Source organism: Sus scrofa, chromosome 7 (genome assembly GCF_000003025.6).
Source record: "Sus scrofa isolate TJ Tabasco breed Duroc chromosome 7, Sscrofa11.1, whole genome shotgun sequence".
NCBI classification, from domain to species: Eukaryota; Metazoa; Chordata; class Mammalia; order Artiodactyla; family Suidae; genus Sus; species Sus scrofa.
This window is the reverse complement of record NC_010449.5, coordinates 16,623,328-16,642,639: the sequence shown is the minus strand read 5'-3', so window position 1 is coordinate 16,642,639 and position 19,312 is coordinate 16,623,328. Positions and strand designations below refer to the sequence as shown.

The 19,312-nt window shown below is 37.5% G+C and overlaps 1 long non-coding RNA gene across 1 annotated transcript in view; it reads right to left on the bottom strand.

Moving 5' to 3' along the window:
- Positions 1-16,471, bottom strand: part of LOC102160563 — a 48,895-nt gene extending 32,424 nt beyond the window's left edge. Inside the window, exon 1 of the long non-coding RNA XR_304313.3 lies at positions 16,364-16,471. This is a non-coding gene — a long non-coding RNA (uncharacterized LOC102160563). The remainder of the gene's footprint in view (positions 1-16,363) is intronic.

The following is a 19,312-nucleotide window of genomic DNA, read 5'->3' as shown; positions in this document are numbered from 1 at the left end:
AATGGAATACTACTCAGCCATAAAAAAGAATAAAATCATTCCATTTGCAGCAACATAGATGCAACCAGAGTTCTTATACCAAATTAAGCAGAAAGAGAAAGACAAATAACATAGGATATCACTTATATGTGGAATCTAAAATGTGCCACAAATGAACCTATCTACAGCACAGAAACAGACTCACAGACATGATGAACTGACTTGTGGTTGCCAAATGGGAGGGGGAGGGAGTGGGATGGATGGGGAGTTTGGGATTGGTAGATGCAAACTAATGTATTTAGGATGGATAAGCAATAAAGTCCTACTGTATAGCACAGGGAACTATACCTAAACTTTTGTAATAGAGCATGATGGAACTGTAAACCAGCCATAATGGAAAAAATAAAAATCATTATTAAAAAAAGATAATATGAGGAAAAGAATATGTATATGTGTATGACTGAGTCGCTTCGCTATACAGCCAAAATTGGCACAACATTGTAAAATTATATTTTTTAACCTGATAAACCATCTTAATCGTTGAATTTGGCCTTAAAAGAACCTCAGTTGCTTTTAAACAAACAAGCTACCTTCCTTGGGCCAAGATTTGTCAATTTTGCTATTTTAAAAAATCAGAGACAAGTTCTTACTATTTATTTTAAAAAGTCAAAACTGATTTGAGCAAGAGAAACATTTGAGCCACATTGTTTTAATAAGCTTTAGTCTCAGAGTGATTGGGTGATAGAGGCCATTGGGATAGAATTTCTAGCATGTGTGTTTTTTAGAAATCAGATGTGATTTTATATTTAATGACCTGTTTGTGTGTGTTGGAGTGATGGAGGGGCAAGGCGGAGACTATATGTATGTGTTCATGCATTCGGAGCATTGTCAAGATTCTAACGGAATATCCCTAGAATCTCATTATTCATGAGGTTAGGGGCCACCCAAAATGTAATTATAACACATGCAAACTAGCAACATTATAATTGACCTTCGGTTTCTCTCTTATAAAATAAAGGAAGTGATGGCGTTCCTTTGGTTTCATTTCTAAACTTGCACTGCTTTAAAAAAAAAAATGACACTAATTTGGATACATTAATACACATTAATGTAAGATTCCATTAGGCAATCGTAGAGAAAGGCCAATTACTTTTGTTTCTGACAACGCACCTCTTCCTGACTAGCCCATAGCAGACAACCAATTCAGAGAAGGATGAGTTAATAGCCCAGCCCATAGAGCTAATTCTCCTAGTACCCCCTCTGCCTACAAAATCGCAAAAGGTCATTTCTAAAAACCACAGAGAAGTTCATAAAATGTTGGAGGTAGGTGATAAATATTCTGTACAAAAATTTACTTTTGGAATTAAATATATTTCATCAGTAGCAGTACCAATTACTCAATTACACAATATATTTTTGAAACAGTTGGCCAACTATACCACTTACTGCAGTGTAAGGGTTGACACCAGAACAAACTTCAGATATGCCAAGCATTTTAAAAACCAGCTAAGAGAGGAGTTCCCGTCGTGGCGCAGTGGTTAACGAATCTGACTAGGAACCATGAGGTTGCGGGTTTGGTCCCTGCCCTTGCTCAGTGGGTTAACGATCTGGCGTTGCCGTGAGTTGTGGTGTAGGTTGCAGACGCTGCTTGGACCCTGCGTTGCTGTGGCTCTGGCTTAGGCTGGTGGCTACAGCTCCGATTCGACCCCTAGCCTGGGAACCTCCATATGCCGCAGGAACGGCCCAAGAAATAGCAAAAAGACAAAAATAAATAAATAAATAAATAAATAAATAAATAAATAAAAACCAACTAAGAGAGAAAGGAGATTTAAAAAATTTTTTCCCAACTGTATTGAGATATAACCGACACATAACACTGTGTAAGTTTAAGGTGTACAATGTGTTGGTTTGATATACTTATTATAGCATTAGCTAACACCTCCATCACATTTCATGTATGTAATCACAATTGCTTCTCTTGTGGTGAGAACAACTTTCAAGTATATAGCACAGATTATTAAGCAAAATCATCATGCTGTACATTAGATCCTCATAACTTATCTTATAATGGGGAGTTGGTACCCTTTGAGTAACATCTCCCCATTTTCCCCATCTCCCAGCTCCTGGTAACCATCATTCTTCTCTCTGTGAGTTCAGCTATTTTATTTTTTCCATCACAGTTAGTTTTCAGTGTTCTGTCAATTTTCTACTGTACAGCAAAGTAACAGAGTCACACAAATATATATACATTCTTTTTTCATATTATCCTCCATCATGCTCCATCATAAGTGGATATTGTTCCCAGTGCTATACAGTAGGATCTCATTGCCTATCTATTCCAAAGGCAATAGTTTGCATCTATTAACCCCAGATTCCCTGTCCATCCCACTCCCTCCCCCTCCCCCTCGACAACCACAAGTCTGCTCTCAAAGTCCATGAGAGTCTTTTCTGTGTAAAGGTTCATTTAGGCCATATATTAGATTTCAGATATAAGTGATATCATATGGTATTTTTCTTTCTCTTTCTGACTTACTTCACTTAGTATGAGCATCTCTAGTTTCATCCATGTTGCTGCAAATGGCATTATTTTGGTTTTTTTTTTTAATGGCTGAGTAGTATGAGTTCAGCTATTTTAGATCATACAACATTTGTCTATCTCTATCAGACGTATTTCACTTAGCATAATGCCCTTAAGATCCATCCATGTTTTTGCAAACAGGAGGATTTCCTTCCTTCTCGTGACTGACAAATATTCCATTATATGCTTATACCACATCTTCTTTATCCATTCATGTGTTGACAGAGGCTTAGACTGTTTCTATACCTTGGCTACTATGAATAATTCTGCACTGAACATGAAAGACAGTTACCTATTCAAGATAGTGTTTTCATTACCCTTGGACTCTTACCCAGAAAGTGGGTTTGCTAACATATTTGCTAACATAGTTCTTTTTTAATTTTTCTAAGACCCTCCATACTGTTTTCCACAGAGGATGCACCATTTGCATTCCCACCAACAGTGCACAAGGTACCTCTTCTCCACATACTCATCAGCATTTTTACCTCCTGTTTTTTTGCTTTTCGGTCTTTCTTTGTTATTGGAGGGGTTGTTTTGGTAATAGCCATTTAATAGATGTGAGGTGTAATATCTCATTAAGGTTTTGATTTGCAAATCCCTGATGGTTAGTGACATCCAGCCCTTTTTCATGTCTTACCCATTTGTATGTCTTCTTTGGAAAAATATCTGTTCAGTTTCTCTGCCCATTTTAAAATTAGGTTTATGGTTGTTGTTCTTTACTTTTGAGTCATAGGAGTTCTTTATATAGTTTGGATATTAATCCCTCAGCAAATATATAATCTGAAAAAATTTCCTTCCATTCTGTAGGTTGCTTAGAAAATGTCTTAGTAGTTCTCTGGTTCTTGGTGTCTTTTAAAATAGCCCTATTGAGTTATAATTTACATAAAATCACTCCCTGTAAATGTAAAATTCGATAATTTGGGCACATTTACGTCAGCTGGTAATTATCATACCACCACCATGATCCAGTTCTAGAACATCTCTAAAAAGTTATCTCGTCCCTGACTTCTGTTAATTCTTGTTCCCAAGCCCATTTGCAGGCAAACACTGATGTATTTTCTGTCTTTCTACGTGTGCCTTTTTTTTTTTTTTTTGATATTTCATAAAAATGAACCATGTACTCCTTCCATGCTTGGCTTTTTTTAACTAAGCATCATGTCATAAAAGTCCGTCCATGTACTGTGCATTCTTTTTCACTGCTGAATAGGCTTTCATTGTGTGACTATATCACTTTTGTCTATCCAGTCACCAGTTGATGCACATTTGGGTTGTTTCCAGCTTGAGGCTATTATCAGCAAGGACGTTAGGAACATTCACATTCAAGTTTTTGTATGGACATATGTTTCCATTTATGCTGGGTAAACACCTCAGGGTGTTATGTTGATGTATTTTCAGTCTATCTTTAATCTTATTAGAAAATGTTAAATCATTTACTCAAATGGTTCTATACCATTTTACATACCTTCCAACAATGTATTAGTGTTCCAGTTTCTCCACATCCTCATCAACACTTGGTATTGTTAGACTTTGATTATAGGACACACCTGTAGCATATGCAGTTGGTATTATTAGACTTTGATTATATTGTTAGACTTTGATTATAGGACACACCTGTAGCATATGCAGTTTCCCAGGCTAGGGTCGAATCTAAGTTGTAGCTGCTGGCCTATGCCACAGCCACAGCAACATGGGATCTGAGCCTTGTCTGTGGCCTACACCATAGCTCATGGCAACACCAGATCCTTAACCCACTAAACAAGGCTGGGGATTGAACCATCATCCTCATGGATGCTAGTCAGATTTGTTTCCACTGAGCCACGATGGGAACTCCATCTTCTGCCAATTTTTAATTGGGATATTGCCTTCTTATTTTTTAGTGTAAGGGATTTTAAAGAAATATGCTCCATATACAAGCCCTTTATCAGATATACAAATATATGATTTACAGTAAGTTATATATCCTATAAGGAATAGTTATAAGATATATAAGATATTTATAAGATATCTGTCTTGTAAGGTATGTATCGTGGGTACGTGTTCTGGATAGAAGTCTTCTGGCAGATTTGCAAGCATTTTCTCTTAGTCTGTGACATATCTTTTTACTTTCTTTCTTTTTTTTTTTTTTTTTTTTTTTTTTTTTTTTTTTTTTTTTGTCTTTTTGCCATTTCTTGGGCTGCTCCTGCGGCATATGGAGGTTCCCAGGCTAGGGGTCTAATCGGAGCTGTAGCCACAGGCCTACACCAGAGACACAGCAACCGGGATCCGAGCTGCATCTGTGACCTACACCACAGCTCAAGGCAACGCTGGATCCTTAACCCACTGAGCAAGGCAGGGATCGAACCCGCAACCTCATGGTTCCTAGTCAGATTTGTTAACCACTGAACTACAACAGGAACTCCTCTTTTCATTTTCTTGATGTCTTTTAGAGGATAAAACTTTTTAATTTTGATGAAGTCCAAATTTATCAATATTTTTTATGGGAGGTAACTTTGGTATCAATCTAAGAAAGCATTGGCTAACCTAAGGTCACAAATATTTTTCTTATGTTTTATTCTAGAGCATCAGCTCTTACATTTGAGTCTGTGATCTATTCTAAGTACTTTTTTTTTTTTTTTTTTTTTTTTGTATGGTGTAAGGTCTAGTGGATGGTTTTTTTTCTACATAAAAAAATTGCCAATTGTTCCAAAACCATTTGCTGAAAAGGCTGTCTTTTCTCCCACTGATCTGCCTTTACACTCTTGTCAAAAAAGACCATAAATGTAAGAGTTTATTTCTAGATGCTAAATTTTGTTCCATTGATCTATATGTTTACCCTATGTCCATGCTATAGTCTTAGTTGCTATAGCTCTTCAGTGAGTTCTAAAACTGCATAGTATAAATCATCCAACTTTGCTTTTCTTTTTCAAAATTGTTTTGGCTATTCTAGGTCCTTTGCATTTTTGTATGTAGTTAGGATTAGTTTGCCAATTCCTATCCAAAAAAAAAGAAAAGCCTGATGGAATATGCAGTGTGTTGAACCTATATACCAATTTGGAGAGAACTGCTATTTAACAGTAGTGAGTATTCCAATTCATGACTCTAAAGATCTCTCCATTTATTTATATCTTCTTAATTTCCATCAGCAATGTTTTTCAATTTTCAGTGTAAAAGACTTGCTCTTTTGCTCATTTTTCTCCCTAAGTATTCTATTCTTCTGAAAGATACTATTGATGGAATTGTTTTCTAATTTCATGTTTTGATTGTTTATTGCTAAGACATAGAAAAACAACCGATTTGTGTATAATGATCTTTTATCCTGGAATCTTGTTAAACACTCTTATTAGTTTTGGTAGCCTTTCTTTAATTTCCTTAGAATTTTTTTATATAGGATCATGTGTCTGCAAAGAGAGTTTTACATCTTCCTTTCCAATTTAGATGCCATTGATCTCTTTCTTTTTTTAATTCCTCAATGAATTTTATTACATTTACAGTTGTACAATGATCATCGCAACCCAATTTTATACCATTTCCATCCTAAACCCCCAGCATATCCCCTACCCCCTAAACTGTCTCATTTAGAAACCATAAGTTTTCAAAGTCTTTGAGTCAGTATCTGTTCTGCAAAAAAGTTCATTGTGTCCTTATTTTAGATTCCACATGTAAGTGATAGCATTTGATGTTGGTGTCTCACTGTCTGACTACCTTCACTTAGCATGATAATTTCTAGGTCGATACATGTGCTGCAAATGCCGTTATTTCTTTCCTTTTAATGGCTGAATAATATTCCACTGCATATATGAACCACATCTTCTTTATTCACTCCTCTGTTGATGGACATTCAGGTTGTTTCCATGTCTTGGTTATTGTATAGAGCACTGCAATGAACATTGGAGTACATGTGTCTTTTTGAGTCATGGCTTTCTCTGGATAGATGCCCAGGAGCGGGTTTGCTGGATCAAATGGTATTTCTATTTTTAGTTTTCTGAGGAACCTCCATACTGTTTTTCCAGTTATACCAGTTTACATTCCCACCAATAGTGTAATAGGGTTCCCTATTCTCCACACCCTCTCTAGCATTTATTGTTTGTAGACTTTTTGATGATGGCCACTCTGGCCGGTATAAGGGGGTACCTCATAGTAGTTTTGATTTGCATTTCTCTAATAATGAGTGATGTTGAACATATTTTCATGAGTTTTTTGGCCATCTGTATGTCTTTTTTGGAAAACTGTCTATTTAGATCCTCTGCCCATTTTTTAATGGGGTTATTTGTTTTTTTGGTTTTGAGCTGCAAAAGGTGTTTATAAATTTTGGAGATTAATCCCTTGTCAGTTGATTCCTTTGCAAATATTTTCTCCCATTCTGCAGGTTTTCTTTTCATTTTGTTTAGGGTTTCCTTTGCTGCACAGAAACTGTTAAGTCCCATTTGTTTATTTTCGTTTTTATTGTCATGACTCTAGGAGGTGGATCTGAGAATATATTTCTATGGTTTATGTTGGAGAGTGTTTGGCCTATGTTTTCCTCCAAGAGATTTATAGTATCTGGTCTTATATCTAGGTCTTTAATCCATTTTGAGTTTATTTTTGTGTATGGTGTTACAAAGTGTTCTAAGTTCATTCTTTTACATGTGGCTGTCTAGTTTTCCCAGCACCACTTATTGAAGGGGCTGTCTTTTCTCCATTGTATATTCTTTCCTCCTTTGTCATAGATTAGTTGGCTGAAGGTGCATGGGTTTAATTCTGGGCTTTCTATCCTGTTCCACTGATCTATATTTCCATATTTGTGCCAGTACCATACAGTTCGATGACTGTAGCTTTGTAATATAGTCTGAAGTCAGGGAGCTTGATTCCTCCAGCTCCATTTTTCTTTCTCAGGATGGCTTTGGCTATTCTGGGTCTTTTTTGTTTCCAAACAAACTTCAAAATATTTTGTTCTAGTTCTGTGAAAAATATCCTTGGTAATTTGATAGTGATTGCATTGAATCTGTAGATTGCCCCAGGTAGTATTGTCATTTTGATAATACTGACTCTTCCAATCCAAGAACATGGTATGTCTTTCCATCTATTTGTGTCATCTTTGATTTCTTTCATCAGCATCTTATAGTTTTCAGAGTATAGGTTTTTTTGTCTCTTTAGGTAGATTTATTCATAAGTATTTTATTATTTTTGATGTAATGGTAAATGGGATTGTTTCCCTGATTTCTCTTTCTGATCTTTCGTTGTCAGTATATAGAAATGCAGTCGATTTCTATGTATTGATTTTGTATCCTGTGACTTTGCCAAATTCATGGATGAGCTCTAACAGTTTCTGTTAGCATCTTTAGGATTCTCTAAGTATAGTATTATGTCATCTGCAAATAGTGACAGTTTTACTTCTTCCTGTCCAATTTGAATTCCTTTTATTTCTTTTTCTTCTCTGATTGTGGTGGCTAGGGCTTCCAAAACTATGTTGAATAGTAGTGGCAAGAGCAGACATCCTTGTGTTGTTCATGATCTCAGCAGGAATTCTTTCAGCTTTTCACCATTGAGAATGATATTAGCTCTGAGTTTGTCATATATGCCTAGTATTATGTTGAGGTAGGTTCCCTCTATGCCCACTTTCTGAAGCATTTTTATCAGAAATGGGAGCTGGATTCTGTCAAAGTCTTTTTCTGCATCTATTGAGACGATCATATGGTTTTTATTCTTCAGTTCGTTAATGTAGTGTATCACACTGATTGATTTGCGGATATTGAAGAATCCTTGCATCACTGGGATAAATCCTTTTAATGGATTGATGTACAATCCTTTTAATGGATTGTTGGATTTGGTTTGCTGGTATTTTGTTGAGGATTTTTGCATCAATGTTCATCAGTGAAACTGGCCTGTAATTTTCTCTTTTTGTGGTATCTTTGTCTGGTTTTGGTATGAGGGTGATGGTGCCCTCATAGAATGAGTTTGGAAGTATTCCTTCCTCTGAAATTTTTTGGAATAGTTTCAGAAGGTAGGTGTTATCTTTTCTCTAAATATTTGATAGAATTCACCTGTGAAGCCATCTGGTTGTGGACTTTTGCTTGTTGGAAGATTTTTAATCATAATTTGAATTTCAGTGCTTGTGACTGGTCCATTCATCTTTTCTATTTAATCTTGGTTTAGTGTCAGAAGATTGTACTTTTCTAAGAATTTGTCCATTTCTTCTAAGTTTTCCATTTTATTGGCATATAGTTTCATATAGCAGTCTCTTATGACCCTCTGCATTTCTGTGATGTCCATTGTAACTTCTTTTTCATTTCTAATTTTATTGATTTGAGTGTTCTCTTTTCTCTTGATGAGTCTGGCTAAGTGTTTATCAAATTTTGTTGATCTTTTCAAAGAACCAGCTTTTTGTTTCATTGATCTTTTCTATGGTTTTCTTTGTTTCTATTTCATTGATTTCTGCTCTGATCTTTATGATTTCTTTCCTTCTGCTAACTTTAGGTCTTGTCTGTTCTTCTCTCTCAAGCTGCTTTAGATGTGAAGTTAGCTTGTTTATTTGAGCTTTTTCTTGTTTCCTGTGGTAGGCTTGTATTTCTATAAACTTCCTTCTTAGAACTGCTTTTACTGCATTCCATAGGTTTTGTTTTATCTTTGCTTCTAGGTATTTTTAAATTTCCTCTTTGATTTCTTCAGTGAGCCATTGGTTGGGTAGTAGCATGTTGTTTAGTCTCCATGTGTTTGTGGGTTTTGCAGTTTTTTTCTTGTTGTTGATTTCCAATCATATAGCGTGGTTGGAAAAGAAGCTTGGTATAATTTCAATTTTCTTAAAGTTACTAAGGCTTGATTTGTGGCCCAGAATGTGAGCAATCCTAGACAATGTTCAGTGTGCACTTGAGAAGAATGTGTATTCTGCTGCTTTTGGATGGAATGTCCTATAACTATCTATTAAGTCCATCTGGTCTAATGCTTCATTTAGGGCCTGTGTTTCCTTGTTGATTTTCTATCTGGATGATCCGTCCATTGCTGTAAGCAGGTTGTTAAAGTCCCCTGCTATTATTGCATAAATGTCAATTTCTCCTTTTAAGATTGTTAGCAGTTGCCTTATATATTGAGGTGCTTTTATGTTGGGTTCATTTATATTTACAATTGTTGTATGTTCTTCTTGGATTGATCATTTGACCATTACATAATGTCCTTCTTTGTCTCTTATAATATTCTTTATTTTAAGGTCTATTTTGTCTGATATGAGCATTGCTACTCCAGCCTTCTTTTGATTCCCACTTGGATGGAATGTTTTCTTCCATCCTCACTTTCAATTTGTATGTGTCCCTAGAAGTGAAGTGGGTCTCTTGAAGACAGTATATATATGGATCTTGCTTTTGTATCCATTCAGCCAGTCTGTGTCTCTTGGTTGAGGCATTTAGTCCACTTACATTTAAGGTAATTACTGATACGTATTACCATTGTCATTTTATTAACTGTTTTGGATTTGTTTTTGTTGCTCTTTTTTCTTCCCTTCTTCTCTGGTTTGATGATTATCTTTAGTGTTATGTTTGAGTTGGTTTTTCTTATTTGTGTGTGTATCTATTGTAGGTGTTTGGTTTGCAGTTACCCTGAAGTTGATACAGAAATATATATCTCATATATATATATATATATATATATATATATATATGAGATTGTCTTAAGTTGTTGGTCTCTTAATTGCAAGTGCATCTCCAGTGTCCTGCATCTGTACCCTCCTCTTCTCATGATTTCTGACTGGGTGGCATATTTGTGTGTGGATGATTTCCTACCTTTACTGTATATATGACTTTATTGGTGAGCCTTGTCATTTGCGGTATTTTTGTTTCTAGTTGTGGCCTTTTCTTTTCTGCCTAGAGAAGTTCCTTTAGTATTTGTTGTAAAGCTGGTTTTGATTTCTCCTTCAAATCTGAATGAGAGCCTTGCTGGGTAATGTAATATTGGTTGGAGGTTTTTTCCTTTCATCACATTAAGTATATCGTGCCACTCCCTTCTGGCCTGCAGAGTTTCTGCTGAAAAATCTGCTGATAACTTTATCAGGGTTCCCTTGTATGTTATTTGTTTCTTTTCCCTAGCTGCTTTCAGTATTTTCTCTGTCCTTAATTTTGGTCAGTTTGATTAATATGTGTCTTGGGGTGTTCCTCCTTGGGTTTTTTTTATATGGTACTCATTGTGCTTCCTGGATTTGAGTGAGTGATTCCTTTCCCATGTTAGGGATGTTTTCAGCTATTATCTCTTTGAATGTTTCTTCTGTCCCTTTCTCTCTCTCTTCTCCTTCTGGCACCCCTATAATATGGATGTTGGTGCATTTAGTATTGTTCAAGAGTTCTCTTAGACTGTCTTCATTTCTTTTCAATTTTTTTCTCTTTTCTGTTCTGCACCAGTGATTTTCGCTAGTCTGTTCGCCACCTTGCTTGTTCGTTCTTCTTCCTCCTGTATTTTGCTGTTGGCTGCTTCTAATGAATTTTTTACTTTAGTTATTGAATTTTGCATCTCTCCTTATTTAATCCTTAAATCTTGTATTTTTTTTGCTCAATGTTTGCTGTAAATTATCAACCGTTGCCTCCAGTTTATTTCCAATGTCTTACATCATCTTTAGCATCATCAGTCTAAAGTTTTTTCCTGGAAACTGATAATCTCCAGATCAATTAGCTGTTTTTTTGGGTTTTCTTCTTATTCCCTTATCTAAGTTCTAGTTCTCTGCCTTTTCATTTTTATAGGTTTTTGGTGTGGTCTCCTTTTTGCTACAACTCTATAGCCTCTCTTACTTCTGATGTCTGCCCCCCCTTGTGGCTGAAGTTGGTATGGGGGCTTGCTGTAGGATTCCATGATGGGAGGGACTGGTGCCTGCCCACTGGTAGGTGGGGCTGACTCCTATCCCTCTAGTGGGTGGGGCTTTGTCTCTGGCTGAGATTAGAGGCAGCTGTGTGCCTAGAATGGGGGGGGACTTTAGGCAGCCTGTTTACTGATGGGTGGGGCTATGATCCCACCTGGATTATTGTTTGGCCTGGGGCTTCTCAGCATTGATGGGTAAGGCCAGATTCCCCAAAAATGGCCACCTCTAGAGGAACACAGGCCAATAAATAATCCCCAGACCCTTGCCTCCGCTGTCCTTCCCCCTCAATGAGCCACAGTTACCCCCATTTTCCCAGGAGATCCTCCAAGAAGTGTAGTCATGTCTGACCCAGACTCCTACAGAGCCTCTGCCCTACCCTGGGACCCAGTGCACATGAAAGCCCATGTGCACCTTTCAAGAATGGGATCTCCATTTCCCGCAGTCCTGTGGAGCTCCTGTGCATAAGCCCAAGTGGCCTTCAGTGCTAGATGCTGTGGGGGCTTTTTCTACCAATCCCAAATCCCCAGGCATGGGGACTGACGTGGGGCTCAGAACTCTGTCTCCTGCAGGTAAGTCTCTGTGATATAGTTACTTTTCAGTCTGTGGGCTTCCCACCTGGCAGGTACGGGGTTGCTTATATCCCATAATCACCCCTCCTACCATCTTGATGTGACCTCTTCTTTCTCTTTTGGAGCATATTTTTTTTTCAAAGTTTCTAGTCCATTTGGTTGAAGGTTGTTCAGTATTTAGCTGTAATTCTGTTTTTATCAGAGAAGGTGAGCTCCAGTCCTTCTATTCCACCATCTTAATACTGTCTCTCACCATTGATTTCTTATTGTTTTATTTCATTATCTAGAACCTCCAGTATTCATGGTGAAAGCATTCAGTTCACCATAACTGTTTTAACCTATCCTTTATTAAGCTGAGGAAGTTCCCTTCTATTCTTTGTTTAATGTGACTTTTTACAATGATGAGAGATGGTTTCATCAAAAGCTTCTTCTGAATTTATTGGTTATCACTAATCATATAGGGGAGTTGGTCCTTATTTTATTAATTTTATGCTACATTACTTGATTTTTGGATGTTAAACCATCCTTGCATTTCATAAATGAATCTCCCTTGGCACGGGTATGTCACTTTTCTTTTTCTTTGGACTTTGCTAGATTCAGATTGCTAATAATTTTTGAAAATATTTTTGCATCTATGTTTGTAAGGAACATTGGCCTAAAGTTTTCTTTACTTGTGATGTCTTTGTTTGGCTTTGGTATTGGGGAATACTGGCTTCCAAGAATAAGTTGAGAAATATTCCTTCCTCTTCTATTTTCTGATAGAAATTCTTTCCATTTCTGTAGAGTCAATGATGTCCCTTCTTTCTTCCTAGTTTTAATGGTTTGTGTCTTCCTTCTTTTATTCCTCGTCAGTGTAGGTAAAGGTTTATCAATAGTCTTCATCTCTTTAAAGAAGGAATTTGATTTCATTGTGTTTCTTTATTGTATTTTGCTTCCTATTTCATTGATTTCCACTCTTTGCATTTTCTTCCTTTTGCTTGGTTTGGTTTAATTTGCCCTTCTTTTGTTGGTTATAGTAGAATCTTAGATGATTGATTCAAGAAGCTTGTCTAACATAGGCATTGAAATCTATAAACTTCCCTCTAAGTACTAGTCTTGTTGCATCCATACCTTTTGATATGCTGTGTTTTAATTTTCATTCTGTTTAAGTATTTCCTAGTGTCCCTTTTGATGTCTTCTTAGATCCATATGTTATTTATAATTGTGTTAGTTTCAAAATAATAGGGAATTCCTAAATTTCTTTCTTATAATAATTTCTACTTTATGTGTGGGATTTTTAATTTAAAAAAATTTATTAAAGGATAGTTGATTTATAATATTCCTTCAATTTCTGCTGTACAGCAAAGTGACCCAGCCACCCATACAGATACATTTTTTTCCCCATCGTGTTCTAAACTCAAGAGACTGGACACAGTTCCTTGTGCTGGACCCCATCACCCATCCAACACAAAAATAAACTCAAAATGGATTAAAGACCTAAATTTAAGGCCAGATACTATAAAACTCCCAGAGGAAAACACAGGCGGAATGCTCTTTGACATAAATCACACAAACATCTTGTTGGATCCACCTCCTAGAATAATGATAATAAAGACAAAAATAAATGAATGGAATGTATTTACTTTTTTAAACATGTGGTTGCACCCATGGCATATGGAAGTTCCCAGGCCAGGAATCAAACCAGAGCCACCACAGAGACAACGCCAAGTAGTTATGCTATGAGCCACAAGGGAAGTCCATGGTTTCTCCTTTAATTCTGCTAAGGGTGAATGGTTCCAATTCTTTTAAAATTATTATTGTGACATAGCATTTGGTCTGTTCTAGAAAATATTCCATTTATACTTAAACATATATATATTGTATTGCTGTTGGATGAAGTTCTGTAAATGTCATTAGGCCATTTAGATCAAGTTTGATAGTGTTAATCAAGTCTTCTATATTCTCTGTTTAGTTATTTTATCAATTGTTGAAAGAGAACATCGAAGTCTCTAACTGTTTGATTGTTTCTCTTCTGTCAGGTTTTGGTTCACGTATTGTGGGGCACTGTTCTCACATATGTTTACACTAATAATTGTCATATCTTTTCATGTACTGATTCTTTTTCTCATTATAAAATATCCTTTGTCTAGGTCCATCTATGTTGTTACAAACGGTATTATTGCCCTATTGCTCTAGGGATTACAATATGCATCTTAAATTATAATAACATTTTGATCATGACAATTCTGGTAAAATATAGGCGTTTTCCTTCAGTACCGCTCAATTGCCTTCCTCTTTCTGTATGTTATTACTGTCACACATATCACATGTATTTATGTCATAAACCCAACAATACAGTGCTATAGTTATTGCTTTATATAATTTTAAATGTCTTTTGAAGAACATAAGAGAAGAAAGAACACGTTTGTATAGTATTTTATATTTATCCATATATTTGCCATTTCTAACCCTGAGTTTATTTTCTTCCCATATGTTCTACCCCTGCTTTCTCTACTACTTCTCTCACAGTGGCCCAGTCAGAGGAAAACACAGAGAACACTGGTAATTGCAGAGACCATCCCGACACTAAAGGCTGTCCAGAAGTTAGATTTCTTTTTCATTTTCTTTCTTTCATTTTTTTTTTTTTTTTTGCGCCTTTTTAGGGCCACACGTGGTACATATGGAAGTTCCCAGGTTAGGGGCCAAATCAGAGCTGTAGCCACTGGGCCTTCATCACAGCCACAGCAATGCCAGATTCGAGATGTGTCTGTACCACAGCTCACAGCAACACCAGATACTTAACCCACTGAGTGAGGCCAGGGATCGAACCTGCGTCCTCATGGATACTAGTCAAGTTCTTTTTGCTGAGCCACAGCAGGAACTTCCAGAAGTCAGATTTCTGACATAAATCAGAAAGGGAGAAACTTTTTCAAAAATGATTCAAATGCCATCTTCCTAAGCAGCCTCTTCCTAGAAGAGGGTTTTAGCTTATTGTTTCGCATCTTTCTGTTTTGAGTGTAACTGGCAACAATGCATGAACCTTATCCTCAAATAGCTGATTTATTCCTTCCCATGGATATTCCTGGCCATCTCATTTGCTGCATTTGCCATTCATTTCTAAAACCCAGATGTTTCCCTTTACCTCTCAAATAATCTGGTTCATTTCCTAGGTGATTACTAGGAAGATGTATTTGACTGAGGAGGTTAGCAGGATGCTATCTTTCTGGCCTGCAGAAATTGAACCTAGACTTAAATGTATATTAAATACCACTCTGGGAAAAAAAAATCCTTGTATTTACAAACTCTTGAGACTGTGAAATAATTAACTGAACTCTTATACGTCTAAGTTTGCATTCTGAACAGCTTATTAAAATGATTATTTTTGGACCTGTTAAAAGTTGACTAAATGTGTTATTAAATTGTAATTATGGTTTCAGAATATCACTGAGAAAATATCCCAACATATCATATGCACTTAATTGTGTATATAAAACTATGTATGTAATTGGTTTTAAACAAATACATATTTTCTCTCTATGTTTTTGTTATTATTCTTGCTGTTACTCTCAGTGGTTTGGGGCTCCTTAAAAATACTGCCCACATATCTTCTTACCATTTTATGATAGGAACATAGGAGTTCCTGTTTTGGCACAGTGGAAGCAAACCCAGCTAGTTCCATGAGGATGTGGGTTCGATCCCCGGCCTCGCTCAGTGGGTCAGGGATCCAGCATTGCCAGAGCTGTGGTGTAGGTCACAGATGCAGCTCAGATCCCACTTACTGTGACTGTGGTGTAGGCTGGCAGCTGTAGCTCCAATTCAATCCCTAGCCTGGGAAATTCCATATGCCTCAGAGGTGGCCCTAAAAAAGAAAAAAATAAAAAGGAATATAATGTTTATAGGTTTATATGTATGAGATTTCTGACAGTAGAGTCTAAATAATCACATCTGAAGAAAAAGGGAGGGAGGAAGAAAAGAAAAAAGGAAGGAAGGAGTGGAAGGAAGGATGAGAGGAAGGAAGGGGAGGGAAAAGAGATGAAAAAAGAAAGAAAAAGGAAATAAGCTAAGGAATGTGTGAGAGTTGGGAAGAAATAACCTGTGTCTGAGTCCTTTCCTGGATCAAATTATTACCCGAGACAGTAAAACCTTGGAGCCCTGAAGAGAAGGAAATAGAAAACTAGGGAAAGAGTAAAGTCTAAAGAAATTGTATATTAGTCACCAAGTTGCTTTAATTAAAAAAGGTAAAAAGGACATTCTTCTCCCTCTAAACAAAAGTTCCATTGAGATGGAAACTAATGGTATCTTCAGGAGAATAGAAGGGTTTGATGCGGAAAATAACTAACATCCTACACAGTAATATTTTGTTATTGGCAAACAGAAAGCAATAGTTCAAAATTTATCAAGCTTATCAGTTCCACCTAATTAAGGATACAGCCAGAGGGCATAGTAAACAAAACTCTAATAACTCACTTCTGAGTTCCTGGCTCCAGTGAAATCTAATATCCTTCTTGAAATGTGCTTGGTGGTCTCTGCTCATCTTGACCTTCATCCGAAAGGCGACCACATGGAAACACTCTGCTTCTGTTGAGACCAAGGATGGAACTATTTAGAGATTACATTTTTGTCATCTATGACCGACTCTTGTCTCCAGCCATAATATTGCCGGGGATGCATGAAATTCCTATGTGATTCTTCGAGGAAAAAGAAGGTCTGTGACACCTGGAGGAGGATCATTTAATTTCTATTTCAATTACTGCCACCGTTTGCTTCAAAATGAAGCCCCATGTTTTCCTGGAAAACCTCCCCTCTCAACTTAAAAGATGCTTCATGTGAAAATTGCATGTTCATCGGGGTGCTTGGATGAAGGTCTTTAAAGTATCTCTAAAGCTACAAATGCCAACACCGGAAATAACAAGTGACTGCATATTCAAAGAGCCTCAGTCTTCTTACTTCTAATCCTCTTCTACCTCTGCCCCCAATTTCCTCTCTCTCTTATGTATAAGAGAGGAAATTATATATATATATATGAGAAATATATAGACATATATGTGTGTGCATATATATATATATAGACATATACACACATACATATATATATATATATATATGGCAAAATGGACTTCATTTTTTTCTGAGTTAAAAAATTTTATTTTATTTTTTATTGAAATACAGTTGATTTACAATGTTTCAGGTGTACTCTTTTTCTTTGGAAGTCACTTCTTATCCTCTTTCGATCCGTGTTGCAATCCTAATCCACAGTGTGATGGTATTTAGAGTTGGGACCTTGGGAAGTAATTAAGGTTTAGAGGCAGTTATGAGTAGGGGACCCCCATGATGAGAGCTGTGTCCTTATAAGAAGATGGAGAGACCAGAGCCCCCTTTCTCTCCACCATGTGAACACACAGTAGGGGGGTGAGCTCTTACCAGACCCCAACCAGGCTGGCACTCTGCCCTCAAACTCCCAGTCTCCAGAACCATGAGCAATAAATGTCTGTTATTTAAGCCACCCAGTCTATGGTATTTTGTTATGATAGCCCAAGCAGACCGATAAAGAGAGACGTCCCTAAGAAGGGACGGTCATCCTCAGGGAATGTTGCTGTGTCACACTGAGGAGCAGCTGCCAAGAGGAACAGGGCAACACGAGTCAGGCAGGTAAGTCACCTCTCCCAGGGTGGGTGTGATGAAGGGCCAGGCAGATAGATGAGTCAGAGGCAGGACATCCACTTCTCAGAGGAATTGAATGCAGCAGGGAGTCCACCAACACCAACACCAACACCAGCTCTACCCAGTGATAAATAGGCTGGTACTCTCTGGGCAAGAACTAAACCAGAGAAAAGGAAACCAGCAAGGAAGAGACTTGGAGGCAGATGCTGATCGGGCAGATGCTGACCTGCACTCAGATACATCCTAGACCTGCCTCCCTCCAAGGTCATTCTCTCTAGCTTATATCCTCTATGATGCCCTCACATCATAAGCAGCCTGATAAATGACTCCTGGGAGAGGGACTGGCCCCTGATGAGGTGGTGATAACCTAGAATCATAAAGTCTAGAACCTCAGAGGTCAAATAAAGGAGAGAGATCACTGAACTGCCCTTAGTTCCGCAGATGAGGAAAGTGAGACTCAAAAACTAAATGTCCTTTTCCCCCAAGGTCACACCATCAGGAGTTATGTAACTAGTTAAAACTTAATGCGCTTGTCAGCACTCTGCACCTTAATTCACAATATCCATCCTAACACAGTGTTTGAAGACACTCACACATCCCTTTGGCTTACATCTCAGTCCACACTCCAGGCACAATCTCCTCTCAAAAAACAAGCAAAAAAATCTGTAATGGAAAAGTACATTGGGGCAAAATTTTGGAAGATCTAGAAGGCAGGCTTATAGAAATTGGAATTTTTTGTGCAGGTCATGGTTTTTTACATGAAAATGTTAAAGTCTCCTGAAAGGTATAATTAAAGAGTGTCCACATGTGCCACATCTTCCTGGGAAAAGCTTTTCAAAAGAATTCTCCTATAGATAAAAACCACTGCTGTCCAGAGAGAGGAGTTGAAGAACGCTTTTAACCTGGAGAATGTCATGACCTGGAATCTTCTCTCCTGCCTTACAGTGAAGTTGGGAATCTGCTTCTGAAGTATGACTTTTACCAACCATTCTCACCTCCTTTTAAAGAAGATTAAGTTTTGGGAGTTCCCACTGTGGCTCAGTGGGTTAAGAACCCAACTAGTATCCATGAGGATGCAGATTTGATCTCTGGCCTCACTCAGTGGGTTAAAGATCCACTATGCAGGCTGCAGCATAGGTCACAGATGTAGCTTGGATCTGGATGCAGCTCCCAGTTGACCCCTAGCCTGGGAATTTCCATATGCCATGGGTGTGGCCATAAAAGAAAAAACTGAAAAAATAAACTAAGGTTTTTTTTTTTTTTTTTCTTTCACTTATACCCTCTCAAAGAAATAGCAGTACTTTATAGAGTGCTAGAAACTCTTTGTAAACCAATTCTTCTAGGAGTGGAATTCCAATTCTTTCCAACTAGAGCATTGTCAAGATGAGGAATCCTGTTTTTGTTTATTTGTTTTTTGTTTTTTTAGAGTTGCACCCACAGCATAAGGAGGCTCCCGGGCTAGGTGTCAAATCAGAGCTGTAGCTACACCACAAACACAGCAATGTGGGATCTGAGCCACATCTGCGAACTATACCACAGCCCACAGCATTACTGGATCCTTAACCCACTGAGGAAGACCAGGGATTGAACCTGTGTTCTCATGATGCTAGTCAGATTCGTTTCCGCTGAGCCATGATGGGAACTCCGAGGAGTCCTGTTCATTAGGGCTGGATGTGCCTAGGAACTTGTTCTGGGCAAGTGGAAGAGCCGGAGGATTAGCCTCTCTAACCCAGAGTTCACCTGATTTCAGAGAAA